This window comes from Acomys minous (genome assembly GCF_964271855.1).
Source record: "Acomys minous genome assembly, chromosome: 5".
Taxonomy (NCBI): domain Eukaryota; kingdom Metazoa; phylum Chordata; class Mammalia; order Rodentia; family Muridae; genus Acomys; species Acomys minous.
Window position 1 is genome coordinate 43,741,791 of NC_140494.1, and position 23,498 is coordinate 43,765,288.

The 23,498-nt window shown below is 45.5% G+C and overlaps 1 protein-coding gene and 1 long non-coding RNA gene across 2 annotated transcripts in view; one reads left to right on the forward strand and one right to left on the reverse strand.

Moving 5' to 3' along the window:
* LOC311598477 overlaps nt 1-8,374 on the forward strand; it is a 19,668-nt gene extending 11,294 nt beyond the window's left edge. Inside the window, exon 3 of the long non-coding RNA XR_014779546.1 lies at nt 7,253-8,374. This is a non-coding gene — a long non-coding RNA (uncharacterized lncRNA). The remainder of the gene's footprint in view (nt 1-7,252) is intronic.
* ANKH (ANKH inorganic pyrophosphate transport regulator) overlaps nt 1-23,498 on the reverse strand; it is a 137,015-nt gene that overhangs the window by 55,604 nt on the left and 57,913 nt on the right. The window lies entirely within an intron of this gene.

Below are 23,498 nucleotides of genomic sequence, written 5' to 3' on the forward strand. Positions count from 1 at the left end.
CTGCCCATTGTGGAAAGGAATAAACCCAACACATATTTGTTGGTATCAAAAGATAGTTCTTAAAAAGCGTTATTTAAAAGTTGATATTTTAAAACTCCTAGCCTGGTGTGGCTGACTCATGTCTACGATCCCAGTGCACTGGAGGTTCTACAGTTCTAGTTAAACGAGGGCTACTTTTCTCATACTCACCTCCCCACCTTCACCTGACCCCTGTCTCCAGTGCTCTTTCCCCTCCTGAGATAGCCCCCAGTCTGCTTTCACGTCCCCCGCATGTGTGTGTAGTTTAACGTAGGTCCACAAAGAGAAGCATGCAATATTGTCCTTGCTCCTGCCTACCCCGCCCCTTTATACCTTTTCTTGGAAAAAGGGAGTGACAATGACAGAACTCTCCCCCCCTCCCCCACGAACACAACGCTTCCCCGACTATCAGCATCGTGGCCCAGAGTGGGACACTGGCTACAAGTGATGAACTTATATCGACACGCTGCCATTGCTCATTTGTAGTCAACCGGAGGGCTTATTCTCTGTGCCCTACATTCCAGAAGTTTTTTTTTTACTAAAGTCTAATGATGTGTCCACCATCAGAGTCATCTTTTAAAATAATGACACCCTACAGCTTTTACCTGCTATGTTCACTCTTCCAACACTCACAGAGTCACATCATAAACACTGTGTCCCTCTGCTGACTCAAAGCAGAGCGCACTTCCCTGCCTGCCCCATTTCCACTGAGCAGACAGTTGTTCATAATTTTCTCTATAAACAATTGTGGCACAGCCCCCAGTGCCACTTTGTGATCCTCCTTAAAGATGACACGCAGAACACTAAGTGTGTTGGCCTAAGAAAGAAGAAAATCTAGACCTAACAACCAAACCCAAGCTGGCTCTTCAAACATAAAATACTTAAGAATCATTATAGTAAGCATTAGCGAAGCAAACTCGTTCCATGTTTCACTGACTCTAAGGCTATCAGTTGTAAAGTATATTATTTAGTTTATGTACCAGTAAGCAGGGATGGAGCCTTTCCAATTATAATTGAATGCCAACTGCTTATAAGAACATTCAGACCATAGACATGCTATGGTGTGTGTGTGTGTGTGTGTGTGTGTGTGTGTGTGTGTGTGTGTGTGTGTATGCAGTAGGGTATTTCACTTTTTTTCTTTTTTGGTTTTTCGAGACAGGGTTTCTCTGTGTAGCCTTGACTGTCCTGGACTCACTTTGTAGACCAGGCTGGCCTCGAACTCACAGCGATCTGCCTGCCTCTGCCTCCCGAGTGCTGGGATTAAAGGCGTGCGCCACCACTCCCGGCCGGGTATTTCATTTCTAATATAACACATGTCTGTTTAGGTTTCACAAGAGGACAGAAGAAATAAGCAAAGCTCAGGGGCTTCAATTCTACTCGACACTGTGTCATTATCTTTCCCGGAGACACTGCTGAGTCACATGGGGAGCACTTACACAGCAGAGCACTCAGGCAAAACACTACTGGGCGGTGGGGGGGTGCATTTGCAGGGAAATACCGCTATGTGAAAACAAGTTTAGAAAAGCCTGGAATAAAAATGTGTGACAGCTGTAGGCATTAATTTATTTGCTGCCAAAGTTGGAATTATAAAGCTAATTTTTCACAAGCTTTTTTTTTTCAATTATATTTTGAATTATTTTCTTTTTCCCTGTAATAACTTAAACTTTCCTACAAGAATCTTCTTAGTGTTTGTAGAGTAGTGATAACTTTTGTTGTTAAGAAGCAAATGTTTCCTTCAATCAAAGTTGATTGCTTTAAAACCATAGAGCAAACTAAAAACCAGGAAACTCCCTGGCAATGAATCCTGTGTTTGAATGAAGGCTCCTACTCTGCTTCAGAGCTCACCAACTTGATCACCTACCGAGCTAGTCCCCTGTGGACCTGTGGGTGGATGCAGGTAGGGCCTATCATCCCCAGGTGGTATAAAGCCAAGAACTGATAGTCTTTGGTTATGAAGATGAGGTCCCTGCTTCCATGTGGGGCACTCTGGTACAATTCCCTGTCGGGTGGGACCTCTAAAGAGACTTCAGCAGACACCAGTCCTTGCTTCCCGTACCCAGCACCCTCTCCTGCTTGCCCCACTCTCTTTGGGAAACGCTTGCTCATTAATTCACAAGTGACAAGAATCTATTCACCTTAGGTTTTACTCCAGTAACAGCCAACAGTTTTTAAACAGCTTCTTAGCCTCCCAGAACCTGAGTAATCCCCAGTGCCAACACTGTACCATGGAGCCCTTTCCTGGTCTAGTGGAAACCCTTCCCATCTTTCCTTGAGTCTGTGATTTTGAATTTTAAGTGTCCTTTTTAAAACATTAATTCATTTAGTGTGTGTGTGTGTGTGTGTGTGTGTGTGTGTGTGTGTGTGTGTGTGTGTGTACATGACAGGGCATGCATGTGGAAGTTAGAGGGAACAACAGGAGTGAGGTCTCTTTTTTTGCCATGAGGTTCCAGGGACTGGAGACTGAAGGTGTCAGGCTTGGTGGCAAACACGCTGACCTGCTGAGCCATCTCAGCAGCCAGTGAACTGTTTCTACTGCAGTAAAGTGTGTTAAAATTGAAATGACATTGTTTAGCACAAGCCTCAAATACACTTGGGAGCATACCTATATAATGTAGGAACAGACTGTTTACATGTCTTCTTGACAAACCTTTTGCTGTTGTTGTGGGAAAACAAACAAACAAACAACCACCACAACAACCCATCAGCTTTGGCTGTACCACCAACAGTTCCCAATTTGAGTTGGAAACCTTGAGCTGAGGCAGGTGAGAAGAAAGGCATATCTAGTGACGGCTGCCAGCAGGGTTGAGGAGTTTCAATAAGCTCAAAAATTATGACACTTTGAAGAGATAACACCCACATAGGCAGACTTCAGCCATAATCTGTTTCTGTCACTTAACTGCTGAGTGGGTCACTCAAATGACCTTGGAAGAGAGAGACACGCTGAGCACAGAGCACCCAGCACTTACTAGACTAGAAAGGACACCGAGCAAGGCCTTCTAATCATGAGATGCTATTGCCTGTAAGACCATCCCACTGATTTCCTGTTTGGGGTGATGGTGTTAAATGTATACTTCATTGAAAACAACTTTTTTTGATTTTAATATTAAAGTGCTTGGAAAGTGTCAGAATTAAGAAGATGTGCTACATTAACGTTTTGGTGTTTTTTTTTTATCCCATTTGTACCAATTTCTTCCCATCTGCCCAAGTTATTAGTTTCATGATTTTCTTGATACCAGAAATACTGTGATTATGAAGCACCACTGATCCGTTCATGGACTTAGTTGCAAGCATTTCCAGCCTTTGCCAATCTTTACCCTTCTGTAATGCTTTTCTTCTACATGATGGCTCTGCTTGCACACTTAGCTTTTTAGTCAATCTTCCTGGCACTTTTGAGAGACGGATCAAAAATTCACCGTCTCTGAGCAGTTTACATTTCTTCAAAAGCACATGTGGGGCAAACCATCCATCTCCTGTTTATCTGTGGTGGCTTTTTACCATCCTTAGGCTCTGATGTCCTGCAGCCACCTGTGGTTTGTATTGTCTATCTCCACTCCTTCCCCCTTTTATTTACTCCCTGGCATGTTGTCTATTCACTTGTTATCTCGCTTAGTCTGTCTCCCTGAGTTCCAGGGAGTGGAGACCCACATTTTATTGCACTGTCCCCAGAACCACAGCTTGGTAGGGCATCCCATGCATGACAGAAGGCCAGATAGACTGGAGAATGAATAAAACATATGTAAGAAATATAAAGGTCCACTGTGTGATGTGTACTGAAAAAAAAAAAGCAATATTCCTGTGAGCTCGGCAGTCCTAGGAAGAACTAACTCATTTAGAGAGACACAGGAATGCCCATAGGGCAGCGCTGCAGTTGACACGGAGACGAGGAACCATCTGGGGGAAGAACAGTAGGAAGCTGAGTCTGAGGAGTGAAGAGCAGACAGGAGGGTTGGAAATAACGGATCATCCTAAGGAAGGTGAAGAATGTAGCCCTGTCACCAGCAGTGGGGACAGCCTAGAGAGAGAAGGACACAGGCAGGAGATCAATATCTCTGGAGGAATCCAGACTAGAGGTGGTTGCGTGGAAATGCAGGATAGAGCAGACAGAAAGAAGTAGATATTTTGGAGGTAACTAGAGCAGGCAATGAATGGCCTTGCTGATGGGTGTGAGGCAAAGGGGACAATGGGTGACTGGTGAGGTTCATGGTTTGAGTCATTGTTGAGCAGCGTGGTGTTTGTTCAATAAGATAGGGACAGTGGCAAAGGAGAGGCTGGCACATCTGGCTGGGTGTGGCAGCAGAGCCTTCTGACCTGGCTTCTTCCTACCAAGGTTTTTAGAGTGCACATCTCAAAAAGAAAGCTCTTGACTCTGTAGCAGCCACCCTCTTTTTGCCCCTTCTCTCTTCCTGTTCTGCAATGTTCCATATGCAGTCCAGGCTCCACTGCCGCACACACAGTGTGTACTGTGGTCACCTGGTGGCACGGTCTGACTTGGCTCATTTGCTATCAACTTCCTTGCATTCACTTAATACCATGAATGTCTGCATGTAACACAGGAACACAGATGCATGATCTATAACACATATATCACCATTAATGGATAAAATGGATAAAGCCCAAAACCTAGCTTTGGGTTTGGTTTTGTAGGTTAGAAAAAAATTACAATTCTTGGTAGATTTTATGGACTTAAAATGTACAAAATAATAACAGCTACATTGTACTGTCCTTATGGTTCTGATAATTTTTGAGTAGACAGGCAGGCTGTCCCTGATATTTCTGCCCTGTCACAGTCTCATCCCACACAACTGGGCACCCAGTTGGCTCTTAACTATAGTCACAGGGACACGAATAGAATGCAGCCATTGGGCCACATGATGAGCCTTGTAAGTGCAAAGCTCAGACATATGGTTCCCCCCCCTCCCCAACAGAAGATAGAGACCAATTTACTTGCTTTGGAAGGCTCTGGAAAAACAAGGCAAACTATTCCCTGACAGACTCAAATTAATTTGAGAAATTTAGTTGCTTAAGAAGAAAATCAAGCTTAGAAGATCAGACTGAGAGAAAATGAAAGAGCTGGCTAAGTGCTGAGCTGTTGGGCTTGGCAGTCTGGCTTGGTGGTAGAATGCTCACCTAGCATACACGAGACCTTGGTTCAACTGCCAGAGCAGCTATCAAGTCAACAAAAATAGAGACTGGGAGTGTCGTTGTGGATCTCCAAGTTCTGAAGATGGCAACAGGGAGGGAACAGGGGATTCGTGAGGGATGGTTACACAATGCAGTAACTGCCTAGAGCTGAAGGCGCAGACTCCACCCGGAGTCCAGGGCTTTATCAAGAGAAGCAACTGGCTGTTCATTCAGAAATGGATTTTCAAATTTCTCCACAAGGTGTCCAGCTGGGGTTTGAGATTCAATGCTAAAAATCCCTTTTTTTTTAAATTTTATATATTTTTAGTAAGATGTCTATCTCATCTTGGATTAGAGGACCTAGTGAGGCTTAGAGGTTGCACAATCATTTGTTTTGTGTGGAAACAGTCTAGGATGTTTTCTAAGCCTTTTGCTAAAAGATGATTCCTCTCTTTAAGCTGTAGGGTGCCTGTCACACTCAGTACACGATGAAACAGTTAAAGGGTAGTTTAAAAATCTTTCCTGAAATCAACATCTTCAGGAAGGCGACATTTCTGGAGGTGTGGGAATTAAAACAGCATGGCTAGGCACAGCCACCTGTGGGGTCGGCTTCTTCTAATGACAGGGATGATGGTCAGTCATTTTGGATGGCAGTCCACCCCAGGAGTCTGGGTTGCTGTAATTTTCCACTGTTATTGTTCTGTTTGTCTGTCTTTTAAAAAGTGGTTGGAGTTAAATTGGATCATTTGTCTTCCCGGTAGTTTTCCAGCTGCATTTTGTTTTCTCAAGGATCTATACAGCTCTGTCTAACTGGAGCTCCAGCCAAGAGCTTGACACCCACACATGAGGCTGTGGTTTGAAAGGAACAGCAGGCAAATGAGCCTGGTCTCTTTAGAAGTCAAATGTGGCTTTGCATTGTAGGGCCAGAGTTAGTGCTTTCTGGAAACCCTGAGATGACCTGGTCCAGCCGAAAGATGACACTGGTGCTTGCTGCCATTTGTGAAATAGGGAGGAGAATTTATATATATATATATTAGAGACCAAATTGAGAAGCAATATCTCTGAAAGTTCCAGGTCAGCCTGGTCTACATAGCAGGTTTCAGGCCAGCTATGGCTACAACAGTGAGACCCTGTTTCAAAAAATACATGAGTAAATAGATAGATAGTTAGATTTTTCACACACACACACACACACACACACACACACACACACACAAGATAGATAGATAGGTGGCAGCCACCAGGTAAGGTACAATGAACTGTAGCCTAATTCAATGTGATCCTTTCAGTGTCTTCATAGGTCTGGGGTACCAGAAAGCAATTTTTAGTTACCCTCTTCATTTGAAAGCAGATGTAATCATGAGAGGACATGTTTTAGTGTCACAGAACTCTTCTCACCTCTCCTGATTCTTTATTTAGATACGAACCTCATCCACTCAGCCAAATTTAACTGGGGAAGGTTTGACAAAGAATATTACTAAGGAGATTCTGGTGCTAGCCCTGCATACCTATAATCCCAGCACTTGAGAGCGGGGAGAGGCAGAAGGGTCAGGAGGAGTTCAAGGCCATCCTTGGGCTACATGTTTATCTAAAAAAAAAAAAAAATCAGAAAAGAAAAAAAATTCTAGAATCCTTTAGAAAAACATTAAAGGCTTCCTGTGTTCTTAAAAAACAAAACAAAGGAAAGGACATGATCAAAAAAGAAGGGAAGGATGGCTTGGGGACAATGACACAGAAGAGTAAGGGGAGAGTTGGGGATGGGGGTAGTGTATATGATCAAGATACACTGTTTATATCTATGATATTGTTTAAGAAGACATAAAAAGATATTCTATTAAAAATCAGGCGAAGAGAGATTGAAACAGGTGGGGTGTGCACAGCCCACATGTGCAGAGAGATTCAAATAAGCAGAAGGGTAATTGGGGATGGGAGGAGCATCTCTACAGACTCTCCATACTTGCTCTGTCCCTGCTGGTCAGATTTTTTTTTTTTTCTGATTACTCTGCCACCTTAGCCTGGGGATATCTGAGCTGCTAGGAATCTCCACTCCCTGCTTTTCTAGTTTCTGACGTAAATACATATTGAGACATGCTATCTATCTATCGTCTTCCAGGACTGCTGTAAATGTATTTACACTGACTATCAACTTGCACTTGGCCCATCTGAAATCCAGTGACACCAATAGCGATGATGATGATGATGACAAAGATGAAAGTTCCTGAGCAGCCAGCCCCTGCTGTGGGAGACTCTTCTAAGGTCTATTTTCTGATGTGACTCAGATCCCAAGATTAACTTCTATTTCAAAAGACTGTTTATGGAGTTGTTACTGCATCTTATTCTGTCTGTGTGTTGTATGTGTGGGAAGGGTTCCTTTGCAAGTGCATTCGAATTTGTGGAAGGTCAATATCAGGTATACTTCTCTTTTCTTCTTTTTCTCTTCCTCTTCCTCCTCTTTCCTTCCTTCCTTCCTTCCTTCCTTCCTTTCTTTTTAAGACAGGTTTTTTTTTTTGCTGTAGCCTTGGCTGTACTGGACTCACTTTGTAGACCAGGCTGGCCTTGAACTCACAGAGGTCTGATCTGCCTGCCTCTGGCTCCCCAAGTGCTAGGACTACAGATGTGTGCCACTGAATCCAGCTCAGATATACTTTTCAATTTCTTTCTGCTTCATTTTTTGAGTCATGAAGGAACGGGGGTGTCACAGTATCTAGTGACAAAGCCCACATCTGGTCACTGTCCTGAAGACTGGGCTCAGTGACTCTCCTAGGCTGAAGCTCCCAGGGAGCTCTTCAAGTAAAGAACAGAACATCGGCCAGTGCTGGCTCCTATAAACAACAGGGGACCTTGGTCCTTGGAAAAGCCATCCATGGAAGTTAGCACAACCCCAGTCAAGGCCTCACTGACTCCAAACAGAAGGAGATTGTGATGTCGCCATGGATAGTCGGACAGTGGCCTGGCATCACCTGGCTACAGGGTGGTCTGTGGGTTATGCCCAGTGTCCTTGCAGCAGCTCACACCCCGCTAAAGCTCCCACAGGTGGTGGGCTTGGGGTTTCCTTCCTTTCAACCCATCTTTCTGGCAGCTGAAGGCTAAGAAGAGCAAAGTTCCCCTCAAGGCTTCCCACTGTCCAAACAGGGCTATTTCTGTCTTTATGGGTTCTACAACATTGCTGCTCAGACCAGGACCCCAAAGAAAACTGAACTTACATGCAGAAGTATTAAAATCTTTCCCGGTAAAATGGAAATTTCTTTAGAGTATCACTTTGTACAATAAAAATATACTGTATGCTAGGAGAATAAGGCTCTTATTCTCCATTAACAAAACTCCCTACTGTCAAGGGGGGAAACCCTAAAAGTATATATTCTTTGTCTGTATCTGATGGACACATACTCTTGTTCTATAAGACTAATAAGCTTGTTAAAACTATATATCAGACTCATAAAATATCTCTCATGAGACATTACAAAATCCTTGAGAATACTTCAAACACGTATTCTTTAAAATCGCTCCATTGATTGATTGCCTGATTTCGTGTGAGCATGTGTGTGCTTGTGTCCCAGAGCATGTGTGGAGATCAGATGACGATCTGAGGGAGTTGGTTCTCTCCTCTCATGAAATGGGGACCAGCATCAAATTTGGGTTGTCAGGCTTACTGACGGGTACCTTTACCTCCGGAGCCATCTTCCCAGCCCCTAAAACAGTATTCTTAAATGAAAAACAAATCATAGTATTTAGCTTTCCAAGGACAAACGATAAGATCCAAGTAAATGGAGAGTCAAACCGTTTTTTTGGATGACAAAACAACAGAAATTCATGAAAGAGCTTGCTGGATTTATCTGTAAGTCTCATGGAGTCTGAGTTAGAATCTAGCAGTTTGGGTTTTCATTTGGGCCTATGTCAAATGGACAAAAGACTAGTAGCACACAATGAAGTCCACAAAGGAGCCCGGCACGGTGGACAGCCGACTGCAGAGAAGGAGACTCAAAAATGGATGTCACTGGGGCCCAACCAGGAAAGAGATGCCACACTTCAATGGGAGATGAGGAAATGAAACAGACATGTCATCGCCATCAGATTAAAAATTGAAAACAACTGATTAAATCTAGTAGTAGCAAAGAAAAGACATAAGGGGAAAGTTTACACAGTATTGGCAGGCGGTGTGAATTGCTGTACCTATAAGGAAAAAGGAATATGAAAGCAGCATTAACATCAAGCTGGGAGTGACAGGTAGTGCAAGCCTGGAATCCAGGCACTTGGCTGAGGCAGGAGATTGGGACTTTGAGTCAGCTTGGCCTACTGAGACATTGTCTCAAAAGATAAAAACAAAGCAAAACAGAAAAGAGGAATATAAGTGAAAAGTGTATTAATCTCTTGATCCAGCAATCCCCCTTCAGAAATGAATGCAAAAGGGGAGTAAGGGGAAAATGGGAGGGAGGGAGGAATGGGAGGATACAAGGGATGGGATAACCATTGAGATGTAATATGAATAAATTAATAAAAAAAAGAAATGGATGCAAAGCAAAGTACTATGGCAGAATGGAATCACAAAAGCATGCTTATCATAGTCTGGAACAGCAGAGATCTGACAAAGCCAGGACCATTCACTCATGGGGAAACACTAAGGGATATGGTATCTCCACATAAGGGAACAATAGACCCAAAGCAGGAAAGCAAAACAGCTTGGTATATTGAGTCAGTAGCAAGTGTAAGCGGAAGTAAGCAAAATTATGTGTATGAGCAGGGAGAAAGAATTAGAGAGTGACATATAGCCTGCTGTGAATACTGGCTATTTCAGAAGGACAAAGTTATTTCAACATTACTCATATCTACATTACTTATTAAGAGACCAGAGGGTACTTTCAGTGGCTTGACCTGGGGAAATAAAGAACTTTATCAAGGCACACAAAATCAACGAGGTGCTTTATTTCCTGGCACGCAAATGTAAATACTCCCCTCCCTCAAGCAAATGCTGTTGTCCACCTGGGATGCTGTCTCTAAGCAGCTTCCTACCTGTTCAACTTGCCCAGAAAGCACCGTGATTTCTGACACAGGAGGCTAAACCCTAGGAATTGTGTGCTGCCCCCAAAGCTGCAGCTGTTTCTTCTCTTTCTGACTTCAGTACCTAAGCTGTGATTTGTCTAAAACAGGTAAAACAATTATGACAGAGTCTCTAGAGCATAAAGGCAACCTAGCCAGTCTGCAGGTCAATAAAGGCTCCCTAGAGTCCTAAAATCTTTATAGGACTACCACTGTTGCCTGCATGAAAACTGAGAAACCAGGTGTGCTGACTGGGATGTCTATCAAGCACTTGAGAGGCAGGAGGATTGCCATTGAGTTTGAGGCCAGCCTGTGCTACTTGTTGAGCTGCAAACTGGCCTGGGCTACAGGGAGACTGTCAGAAAGCATTAATTAAAGCAAGGTTTGGTGCCCTTGGCCTGCAATAGCAGCATTTGAGAGGCAGGAGGATTGCTGTGAGCTCAAGGCCAGCCTGGCCTACAGAATGAGATGCTGTCTCAAACAATGACATAAACATACAAAACCAATGAAGAAAAAACACCACCACCCAACAACAACAACAACCTAAGCCCAAGGGTGCTCTGTGAAGCCCAGTCTTTGAACATCCTCAGTTGTCTCCCAGTGAAGTTGAAGGGCACTGGATGGCGTCCTCTCACCCGTGCCCATCTTCTGAGAACAGAGTCAAGTTGTTCTCCTGGTAACCCCTCTAGCCGCTTGGTACCCCATGTCTGCTCCTGGCACCACAACTACTGGCATTTTTTGTTTGTTTGTTTGTTTACTCATGGAAGCATTTCATTCATTCAGCTATGTGTAACGATTAGGCCTATCTGCCTGGCTTCACGCTTGCCATAGACAGTGAACGTCTTAACTTTCCATGGCCAGTGCACCATGAACATAGGTTGGGAGCCAGGAAGGCGCACTGTATGCACTAAATGTGTATGTATCTTTTTTGGGTTGGTTGGTTGCTTGTCTGGTTGGTGTTTTGAGATTTGTATCCCAGGCTGGCCCTGAACCCTCTCTGCAGCCAAAGATGATCTTAAATCTCTGATGCCTGGGCTTCTACCTTAGGGGTTTTGGGACTGCAGGCATGCATCACAACTCCCCTCGTTCTGTACATTTCTTTATAGACTTAGCCAACTTGAGAACCAGGGACACATTTACAGAGGATTAGAGCATGTATATAAGACACCAAGGAGGACAGACTCAATGGGCTGAAGATGAGAAGCCAGGGGAAGGGCAGAGAGAAATATACAAGTGGGAGAAGCACTGAGCTGTGGAGGCTCACAGTTAGGATTGTAACTCTAGCTGACCAACATGGGCAGGAAAAGCCTTTAGAACAAAGGTCTCTGGAATGTGTACAGTGTAGCTGTATAGAAAGAAAAAAAGTGTTTTGTGCTTTAAGAGGTCCCTGTGTGGTATGGGTATTATCTCATCTCAATCCATCTGGTATAATATATATATATTACACACACACACACACACACACACACACACACACACACACACACACACACACACAGTATTTCTCTTAATGCAAGAAGCATTCCAACTCAGCATTGTCATGGTTTAACTAGCATTACTCCAGAGCCTTCTATGGCTTAATTGTAGTTTTTAAAGGAAACTTAATAGCTGTTGATGGCATTCAGATTCAGGGCAATTGCTCAGCCTCATGTTGTACTTCCAGAATTCTAGGGACTGAAAGGCCGAAGCTACATGCCCAGAATTTGGCCTTCACAATTCTTTTGTGTGTGTATGTGTGTAAAATAAGTTCATATACAGGTGTATGCATATGTCTGTGAATGTGTGTACACGTGTGTGTGGAGACCAGTGGTCAACTGGCAGGTATTGTTCCTTAAGCACTTCGACCCTTTTAAAAATGTGTGTGTGGTGGTGGTGTGGGCAGGGTTAGTATTTGTGTTACTGGGGAGGGTGTTCACTTGTTCATATGTACATAGAGGCCAAAAGTTGACGTCAGGTGTCTCCCTCTATCACACTCCACTCTATTTTTGAGGATAGTCTCTTACTATGCCTGGATTTTACCATTTCAAATAGAGTGGCTGGCCAGTAAACCCAAGGGACATCTGCCTCCCTTGCACTGGGATAATCAGTGTGCCCTGTTCAGTTCCATAGCATAGGACCAGCAGATTGTCACAAGCTCAAAGGCACCTAGATTCTCCTATAGTTACTCTAAATTTATAGGACAAAACTGTCTCTCCCTAGATATTTGCTTCCATTTGAAGATGGAAGTACAGTAAACAAAATACAACAAGCTAGTTTATCACCTGGTTTTTAACTCTCACAAAAATATATGGGATGTAAGACTTGTCCCATGTAACTGTATTCAATGTTTTCTTGGCTGGTGCAATAACTGAGGAATTTAAAAAGAAAAACACAGATGAGGAAAAACAGGAAGTCCCAACTTTGAAAAACATCCAATCTACCTTCTATGTAAACCACAGAAAGATTAGACAAACCAAGTACTTGTTGACATTGGCTGGAAACTTTAGAAAAAGGAGAGAGCCTTAAAATACACCTGGAACAAGACCAAATCACCTCCTCACTGGCTCTTTTATATCTCCTTGTAGATGTATTTTAAAGGAACTGCTAAGTAGAGATCTAAAAACATCCCTTAAAGGAAATGTAGGATGATAACACTGATCTTAAGTACCTTCTTATGCATCTCTGGAGTCTGGCTGGGCACTTCTTATTCTGGGCACTACCACATTCAGTTTGATCCTTCCAAAATGCTAGCAAGGTAGTCAGAGACAGGAGCTCAGTGGAGGAGTGTAATCTCCCAAGGTTGCAAAGCTCCTAAGAGGTGGGATCAGACCTTCAGCCAAGTAAGCTGGCAGCCTACGGCCATCAGATTCACATCTTTGCTTCCCTTTATACAAACTTGGTGATTGTAAGCATGTGACTCAACTTCTCTGGGATTAGGGATGATCCTAAAAGTCTGCTTCATGTATGATGGATTTGGGGTGGACTGAGTTCACATTCTCTGGTGCTTTGAACGAGAACGGCCCCCATAGGCTAGCGTATTTGAATGCTTGGTCCTCAGTTGATGGAACTGTTTGGAAAGGATTAGGAGGTGTGTCCTTGTTGGAGGAAGTGTCACTAGGAGTGGGCGTTGAATGTCAAAAGCCATGACAATAAAGCCTCTTTCTGCCCCATGTTTGTGGATCAGACGTAAGCTCTCAGCTACTGCTCCAGCTCCATGCCTGTCTCCCTGCTGCCATGCTCCCCAAAATGATGGCCATGGACTCTATCCTCTGGAACCATGAGCCCCCAAATTAAACACTTTCTTTATAAGTTGCCATGGTTATGGTACTTCATCACAGCAATTGAAAAATAACTAGGACACATGCCAGTCCCCTTCTTATTCTTCCCAAACAAAAACAGTAAGGATGTGATGGTTTGGGGTAAGAGATCCAAATCCAAGCCCTGGCACATAGAAATCTCTAAGGCTCCCAGCAGCACTCAGTGTGTAGTTTTGCCCCAGGGCAAGTTAAATACTAGTCACAAAGACCTTTGGCCTGGAATTCCAGCATAAACCTACTGGAATTAACTTCTTTTTCAGACTAGCTATAGCTGATAGCCAGAGTCAGAGCCCAGGCCTAACTCTTAGTGACGGTTTTGAGGAAGGGTAAGGTTTATGGGTGGGTGGGGCAAACCAGATACGCTGGGTCTTCTAGAAGTGTCCAGACTGCTCTAAACTTCCTGAGACTTCCTGATTCTGGTCCATGAAGAGAGACAGCAACAGAGAAACTGACTAGCTGCCCAGTAGTTTCTACGAAAAAGGCAAAACTATAGGACAGAAACATCAATCCTGCCACTTCACTGGGGGGGGGGCAGAGGTAGTAAATGTTTCCTTATTTGATGTTCTTCTTTAGAACATCATTTCCTTGCTTAATAAGAGTGAAAACTGGCTTTGAATAAATGCTGCAAGCAGCCAGAAGCAACATCCACGAAGTCTCTCATCACTCTGTAGTTTCCCTGCTTCAGCTGACATGGTAGAAGGAAACACACACACACACACACACACACACACACACACACACACACACACACACAAAATCGATGCTGGAATATGGGTAGTTCGCGCCTGTCATTCCAGCACCCAGGAAGTCGAGACTAGAGGATTATCACAATTTCAAGGCCAGCCTGGAGTACACAGTGAATTCCAGTCCAGCCTAAGCTGGGTAGCAAGATCCTGTCTCAAAACCCAACCCAAACTAAACCCAAGCAAACCCGTTCCCAATGGGACCCCCTCCAAATCCTGTATAACATCTGCAGGGGCCTCCTGCCTGGCTCCTTGCACTAGAGGCAGTGGCAATCACCCAGGCGCACTGGAAAGGGATCTGTCTGCAGATATTTGATTAAGAAGCATGTGGTTAGACCCTGTGCCTGTTTCTCTGTCCATGGCAAGGGACTTGGAGCTCGGACAGGGGATCTAAAAGGTGCCCCTTGCCTTTCAAGAGGCTGCGATGACATAAAGTGCAGAAAGGGCTCTTGGCTACTAGGAGCATGCTCTGTGCTCAGGGAAGGATCTTAAACATATAGAGACGGCCATAGAGAGGAGTCAGGAGAGCAAGTGAGCTCTGCCTGCTCTGGGGAGAGGAGCGGAGCAGGAGGAGCAAGCAGAGAAGAGGTCTGGGGTCCAGGTGGGAGTCCTGTGGCCCAGGTGGGAGAGCTCAGCTTCCACGTAACAAGCAGAAGGAATGTGGGTAAGCCCGCGGATGCACAGTATTTGCAAACTGATCTAGTGGCTAGAATAACAGGCCGATAGTGTAACAGAGTTAGACCTACCATCCGTGCTGGTGAGTCAGATGGGTGCTAACTCATGACATGATGGAAGACAAGCCCATTTTGTGCCTGCCTCTATTCTCCCTCGTGCCTGTGTTATTCTCCCTGAGGGAAAGATGTGCCTCCTTTGTCCCAGACAGCGGCTGCCAACTAACGTTGTACAAGGAGAGGGACAGGGCTGCTGGCTGTGGCAGCAGAGTGGTGGGTGAGTGAACACCTCTGCCAGAGACAGAGTATGGAGAATATAGGCTGAAAGTGCTACCTGGGTTGACCACTCATTCTTGAAAAGCTATATAAGAGGAAAAAAATAGGGTGATGTTTAGTTATAGTAAAGCCTCATGTAAAGGAAGCGGGGAGTGCTCTTACCCATGTATAAAGAGGGAAGGATGTGTTGGCTGAATCTGCCTGTCTGCTCTGGCTGTCTTGACCCTGGCATTGAGCTAAGGACTCTGAGTTGAGAGGCGCCTAGAAGACACTGTCAGAATCTTTAGACTCAGCATGACTCAGCTGAGGGGCAGAAGCCTCAGCAAGCCAACATGGGTTCCATATATGTACAGTGAGAGTTCCCATGACCCCGCTTCTCCTGAACTCTCACACTACTAATGACCTGGCTCCTAAAGCCTGCTGGTCTTGGTGAATGTGCCAAGTACCTCAGTACCTCAAGGGAATTCTTCCAACTCAAGAGGCTAGGCCCCGGCAGGGCAGGCAGGGCAGGCAGGCAGCCAGGTGTATGCTGTAAGGGATCTGACTCCAGCAAGGCTATGAGCTGAATGGCTCCCTGAGGCATATTGGGTATGGAGTAGACCAAAAGATGCCCAAAGGATGAGGCCGCAGATAAGACAGGCAAAGGGTCAGGCAGCCAGAACCAGCAGCTGTACAGGGTGCAGGGTGAGAGTTCTGTCCTTACCATCACTGCCTGCCTTGATTCCTCTGCTCTAGGGAAATCTGCTCCAAATGGGACACTTTGCAAGAGACACCCAGTGGCCCTGCCAGCTGTGTGACCTTTGGCAATGGCAAGGGAGGCCCTGGCAGGTGCAGCAGCCCATGTGCCACCTGCCACATCGAATCTTCTCCCTGGACATTTGCTGTCATTGCATTTCTGTGCCGCTGACTGTTGAACAATGAACGGAGCGGCCACCCACTGGGGGAAAAATGTTTTTCTCTAAGTGGAAGAAGTAATGCTAACTAATGAGCCATTCTGGCCTGCACAGCAAACGTGTTTGCTAAGCGAACACTTATCTGATGGCAGGCTTGTGTTGGGGTAAACAGAATTAATATCTCTGGGATCTGTTTACACTGGAGAGAGCCCATTCTGAAGGACGTGGACAGAGTAAATGCATGTGGGGGCAGTTCTCTCTCTCTCTCTCTCTCTCTCTCTCTCTCTCTCTCTCTCTCTCTCTCTCCTGTCAAGCAACAGCTAACTAGTGTGCAAACTCAGGGAGGGTGGCGGTGGTGGTGGGGGGCAGTCTGGGCAGCAAGCACCAGCCTATTCTGAGGGCAGCAGAAGCTGTTTGCACATGACACTTATTTTCGCCACAGTGAGCACCTAGTATAGGCTGCATTTTTCAAGCTTAAACCGTGGGCTGCTGTTTCCTGTGTGCCCAGCACTGGCGAGATACATAGAGCAGCAACAGTTGGATACACACAGACAGGGAAGTAGGGTCACTGATCAGGGTTTAGCACAAACGCAAACTGGCGACAGCCAGCGCATCAGAGGAAGAAGATTCAGGGAGCATTGCAGGATGATCCCTTAAATGCCTTCTCTTGCCCACTCTCTCTTCTTCCAATCCTAATTACTTAAGAGCCCTCCTTACCATAGCATCTCCTTCTGCTTCCTGTTAGATCACAATCTAAAGATAAATGTCTCCAGGTCTATTAACCGTTCTCATTTGCAAATGTGCTATGGTTAAAAAGCCAGCCTCCCATAGGCAGATCTCTTGTAAAGTTAGCTAATTGTCTTTTCCACTTAGGTGACAGGCATGATAAGCAAATGAGAATGCTTGACATGTGTCATCATGTAACAGGCTTGATTTAAAAAAAATATAGATTTGTAAAATGAGGTTTAGGAGGAAGAAGTTTCATTTTCTTGAAATTATGTGAAGGTTTATTTAGCGCCATGTTGTCCTAGGGCTTTGAAGAAAAATGTGAACTGAGTTCATGTCAGTACACGGTGGAGCACTATATGGATTTCCTTCGGGCTCCGGCGGGTCCACTCCTGAGTCTCTTTGCCGAGTGTATTTTGCCAGGTGTAAGAATTAGAACTTGTGCCATAGTTTGAGCGGGACCCCTGGGCCCAAATCTGCCTATCATAATGTTCTTCTTGTAGGTTTCTAGGACTCTCTGGATCCTTCTATTTTGGACAATACAGGCCATAAACTTTAAACCCCTACCCAGATCTAGCCAATGGACAGGACATTCTTCACAGTTGAGTGGAGAGTGGGGACTGACTTTCACATGAACTCTGGTGCCTCATATTTGACCACGTCCCCTGGATGGGGAGACCTGGTGGCACTCAGAGGAAGGATAGCAGGCTACCAAGAAGACACTTGATACCCTATGAGCATATAAAGGCGGAGGAAGTCCCCCTTAGTCACAGTCATAGGGGAGGGGAGTAGGGGAAAATGGGAGGGAGGGAGGAATGGGAGGATACAAGGGATGGGACAACCATTGAGATGTACTATGAATAAATTAATAATAATAAAAAAAGAATTAGCACTTGGTACACGGGAATAGAGTGTGGCTTCATGCTGCTTGTGTGAGTGGAGCCAAAATGCCTGAGCCTAGGCCTGACCTGGCACCTCACTCATCATTCATCACAGCCAAACAGCTGCTGTTTTCTGGTCCTGAATTCCTTGGATTGTACATGGAAACACCTCTGTTTCCCCTGCAGCATGCTAATGGCCACTGAAGCTTGGTTGCTGACTCAAAATCATTACCACCAAATATGAAAACAGAGCAATAACAGGGTAGAGGGGAAATGCACTTTGAGTGCTGGCAGTACAATCCAATCCTGATGACCTATACACACTTATCATTTTAATGGGAAGCATTTGAAGAAAGAAACACACAGCTGCTATGCTGACCCCTACCAAGAGACCTTACAACAATACTCTGGTAATTAAACTTGATAACATTCAAGTCATGTGCACCGATTAATAAAAAACAATGCCGAAGGGAGAACGTTAGGCTCTTTTCACAACTCCAGACCTTCAAGCAAGAGGCTACATCAGTAATGGCCAATAGAGTGCTTGAGGGCAAGTGTCCTGAGGAGCACCCTGCCTGTGGCATTGGGTCACAGTTCCCTTTGCAACATGACAGCTCATCACTGTCCTGTTCCACGGACCCTCTTACAATTAAAACCACTGTAGACACATAGTCCGTCTACACGTTAGGGTAGATCTCAACAGAAAAAAAATAACATTTCAATGTGCTGCTGTACGTGTGTCTCTCGGGGAAAGTGATTGGATATGCACGGTGTAGAGGAGTTAACAGAATTACAATGGACAGCCAGTTCTTCGAATTGTTTCCTTTCTCTCTTATCTTTACATGGTACTTTCTCAGATGCTTTGAAATTTGCATCAAATCCTGAAATTTTCTATGATTTTCCTGAGAACAAGGGCCGCCGTTGCAATCCCTTGCCAACACCTAGCCTGGTGATTACCAGCACTCATTCCTTCTTTTTGTTTTTTATTTACTTACGCATTACTGGAGAGCGAACCTAGGGCCTCTTATATGCTAGTTGACCCCATACTATATCTCAGCCTCACATATTTTTTTTTTTAGATAGAACTTTTCTTTCAATGTTTCCCATGCTCACCTTAAATTTGCAATCCTCCTGCCTCAACTGAGTGTACCAAACTCAATATCCTAGCTTTGGACATTGACGAGCTAATGTTTCTGAAACTGTGTCCTTCTCCAGATATGGATACGTACCCTGTAGGAAAGCTCCTGGGGCCTGAGCAGAAGAGGCCCAGTGGGTAAATCATGTGAGGACCACAGTTTGATGCTCAGTGCCCAGAAAACGCTGGGTAAGCATGGCAAACTGTGTACAGCTCTCACAGTTTTCAGAGCAAGCAGGTAGTGACTAGCTGAATTAGAGAGCTTTGGCTTTCAGGGAGAGACTCTGTCTCAAGAGTTAAGAGAGAAGACAGTCAAGGGGGTCACCTGACTTCACCCATACATACGTGTGCTCACACGCATACAAATATGCACGCGTATACACACACACACACACACACACACACACACACACACACACACCAGTCATGCAAAGTAAGCATTGGATTAACTGTTCTAAACTATAGAATGAATGCCTCGGAGCCTGTTGTTTGCTGTGATTCTCCACACTGACAACGCATTAGAGCTTCCCAGGTTTTAGCCTGCAGAACCCTGCTTTTGAGATTCATGTCACATAAGCCTTCCTGGAACATTCTGCCGCCCTCAGTGACTTCTGATGAAGCAAAGCTGGGGAGAGAGAGAGAGGGAGAGGGAGGGAGGGAGGGAGGGAGGGAGGGGGAGAGAGAGAGAGAGAGAGAGAGAGAGAGAGAGAGAGAGAGAGAGAGAGAGAGAGAGAGAGAGAGAGAGATCTGACAGGAATAAGGAATGCCTACACCAGCACCCAAAAGCCTGGCTTTCAACTCAACTGTCTTCTCAGCCTGTTCTTCTCCTCCGCCACCCCCAACACACACACAGCTCTAGACATGAATCTGTCATGAAGATGACTTAGGACATCACAACCAGTGGCTTTATTCTCATAAACAGGATGGATCCTGCCACTGAGTGTGTGTGCTGTGGGTGTGTGTCTAGCTGTGTGCCTACAAGGATTGTGACCCGGGCCACTGCCCAGATGCCTGCCTGTTTCCTCTTGTCACGGCTATTGGAAAGTGGGTGGCCATTTGCTCAGGAGTGTACATACACCAGCTATTTCCATTCTTCTCTTCTTGTCCACAAAGCTCACACCTGGGATGTACTCATTCCTGGGGCTCTGTCTGGCCTCAGGTATGTATGGGGGGGTCACCAACTATCACATACCTTCTGGGGACAGGGCCAGGCAGGGGCCCACACCTCAGTGTGTTTGGGATAGACTCAATGTGTGTTCTCTGACAGCCCCAGGGCCTTCCCTTTTTCCTTTTCTCTGTGGCCATCTTCCTGAAATCTTGGGAATACCCACTGCCACTTCCCTCTCCTGTATTCCTCCCTTCCCAGTCCACTCCATGACGGAATCTCTCTGCATGCCCAAGCCCAGTGCCCAGCACTGCTGCTTTGCACAGAATTTCCCCGTGTCCTACTGCTCACCAGCTTCCTCTCAGCCTCCTCCTGCTCCTTCCAGGCTACTTTCTGCTCCACCTTGGAAGACTCTCCTGAAGATGCAGAAGTCCACGCGTGTCTCCTTGTACAATGCCCCTTCATCTCTAGACCACAGCTTGGCCTTCTCTGCTTGGCTTCTACCCTTCCTCTACCCTCCTCACCCACTTGTCCTTGCCCGGCTCTACACTCCAGACGTGGCATCTCCTTTCAGACTGTAGACATTTCCTTCCCAGCCAGGCCTGCTTACTCTGCCTCCAGCAGCCTCCTCTTCATTACTACACGCCTTTGTCTCATCCCCCATGTCCCCAGGCTTGGTCAGTTGCTCTCATCCTATTCCCATGCTTTCATGGTTGATACCACGGGATACTAATCATGGCTTACTGAATTACATGGGACACAATAGGCGTTGGATAGTCACGTTTGATAAACATCAACTGAACAGAGGTTATTATTTTCTCCAGTTCTTCAGTAGTACTGTTGGAGTAACAAACCCGATGGCGCTGAGCCCAACGTACAGAGGGGTATCGGGAAGGCACCGCCAATCACTGCATATATACACTTTCCTTCCTGCGAACTGTCAGTTGTCATGTTGGTTGACATGTAATTGGTGTAGTGGGTCCCATGCAGCCCTTAATTGTTGTTTTGGTTTGGTTTGGTTTGGCTTGGTTGTTCGAGTGTCAGGGCCTGAGGCCTAGTACTGCATCAGGCAGTGGAGAACGTGAAAACTCTGCCTGTAAAGCTGCCATCCAGGACAGGAACAGCACATCCCGGGCTTCATGCTCTGTAGTCTTACCTCGGTGTCCTTTTTTATTTTGTTTTCATTTCGCCTTCTTATTGACTGTACTGTCCCTTTTATGGTCTCATGGTCTTAGAGAACATTTCAATTTACTATACCATCAGATCAGATCTGTCCCCTCTCCAGCTCCGTGTGCTTTCCTGAGGCCCTGTCATGACACTTCCCTCAAACTCCCTAAACTACTCTCTCAAAAACCACCGCCATCACCACCACCACCACCACCAGTTTGCTGAGCACATAATGAATAAGATTCTGTCACTTGAATCTACAACAACTTTATGAAGCAGATCTTATTGTTTCTCAAATTTCCTAAACCCAGAGATACAGAGGTAAAGGCTTTGTAGATTAGTCCACAGCACTCAGTTAAGAGTCCTACAGCCCATGCCAGGGCTGCAATCCACTGCACTCAGCTAGAGTCCACAGCTGGGTCTGCAGTCCATCCCGCACAGCTAAAGTCCCATAGCACACACCTGGGGCTGCAGTCCACAGTCCACAGCCCCCAGCTAGAGTCCACAGCCCCCAGCTGGGTCTGCAGCAGGACCCCCACCCCCACCTCACCACCAGGGTTCTCAAGTCACTTCCTCACAGGTTTCTGGTTTCCCCTGCCACGGATGCCTGCAATTTCAGGCACACAGATGGGTGGGCTACTGTTTACACTCCTGGCACTGGAGCAGCCCATGACTCCAGATAAACACTTAAGGCAGAATGAATGGGTTTTAAAAGTCGGAGCAAGTATGAAACAGAGTGGAGAAAGAGAGAGAGAGAGAGAGAGAGAGAGAGAGAGAGAGAGAGAGAGAGAGAGAGAGAGCTTCGTGTTTACCCTGTCCACTCAGCAACAATGATGTTACCACCAGCAGAGGACTGACAACTGCAGTTAGAACCTCACCAAAGGTAAAGACTAGAATAGGAGCTTGGAAAAATCACAGCTAACTTCTCTACGTAAGATATGCTCTTGCTGGGTGTGTGCAAATAGTAGAGGAAATGAAGAAAGAAAGACACTCATTATGAGGGCTCCCCATTGGGAGGTAACTAAATGGCAGGAGGTAGGCAAACAGAAAACCGGGAGACCTGGCAGTATTTAGCTCTTCCTCTGTTGCCAGGGGCTCTGATTCTGGGTCTAGGGAAGTCACTGGGTCAGCTTATATGACTTGGATAAGTCAGCCCGAGCAAGTAGAAATGGCCAGAGTCTAAGCATCTAGGTTGGCCTTTCCGTTGTCTCAATGATCTTCCTTCAGTAGATAGTTTACATGGGATTTGCCCAGTCTCTAGTGGTCTTGCTGCCTACATTGCTTTCCTTAAGGAGAGCAGCTCACAGGGGGTTACTCCAGTTACCGCTATCAGTGCTGTAAAGAGCTGGGCAGTGACTCTACACTCAGCTCTCCTTGCCTCGGGAGGTCAGAGCAGCACTCATTGGAAGCTTGACCACAAAGCCGCAGTCCCTACCTAACCAAGGGACTCAACAGCACAACGAGGAATCCTCCAGATCCGATGGCCTGTACTGCTAAGCCCTTCCACCAGCACATGGGTTGGCGTTCTGAGACGCCAACAATAAGTAATTTCTGACTTGTTTACACTGTAGATGGAAAGACAGTGCAATGTATCAGACTCATACAATGCAGAACAGACACACAGGGCCAGCTGGGGGCATTACAAATGCATCTGCACAAATCTTTGGATCGTGATTTATCAGCTCTCCTTACTCCTGCTATCACAACACAGTTGATTGCCTAATCCAATAGCTATCAGAGAAAGGTAACACAATCAGGGAGCATGCATTATCCCCTGCATCGCTCCTTTTCCTCACAATGGCCTCTCCGAGCCCCTAAACCCTTTAAAAATCATATCATATAATATCGTTTGGTAAGAAGAACAAGAAAGCAACTCATAGAAGTGTATTGTTTTTCAAGATTGAAACACTGAATTTTTAAGTGGACAGTTTACTCTAATTGTAGTAAGTATCATTTGTGGGCCATTTCGTGAGATCAGAGAAGCCCTGGCTATGTTGTAACTGGCCGGTGGGTGGGTCATCATCTCCTCTTAGGAGGGCAGGGATAACTGCAGGTGGTGAGCTGTGTTGACTTTGGATCCTCTTCCACTGGCGCTTGGCCACAGTGGCTTTTCCCTTAGACGTGATCTGTCCTAGGGCACCATCAGTGGAACCGTCCTCTTGTGACCTCTTGCAAATGAACCAAGGAAATGCTGGAGAAAACACTCAAATTCCTAAACCAGATTCCTGATAAAGTGACAAAAGAGGACCCAATATGGTAGGTAGTGCCCTCTCTTCTGGAAGCCTGCATTATTTTAGATATAAAATGAAGTCTTCACGTTCTGAACAATGCCAAGTATCACAAAATTTAAAAATTATAGTCCTACATTAAAAGACAATCATAGCGTTACTCTTTAAAATATAATTATGAGCTGGGCGTGGTGGCACATGCCT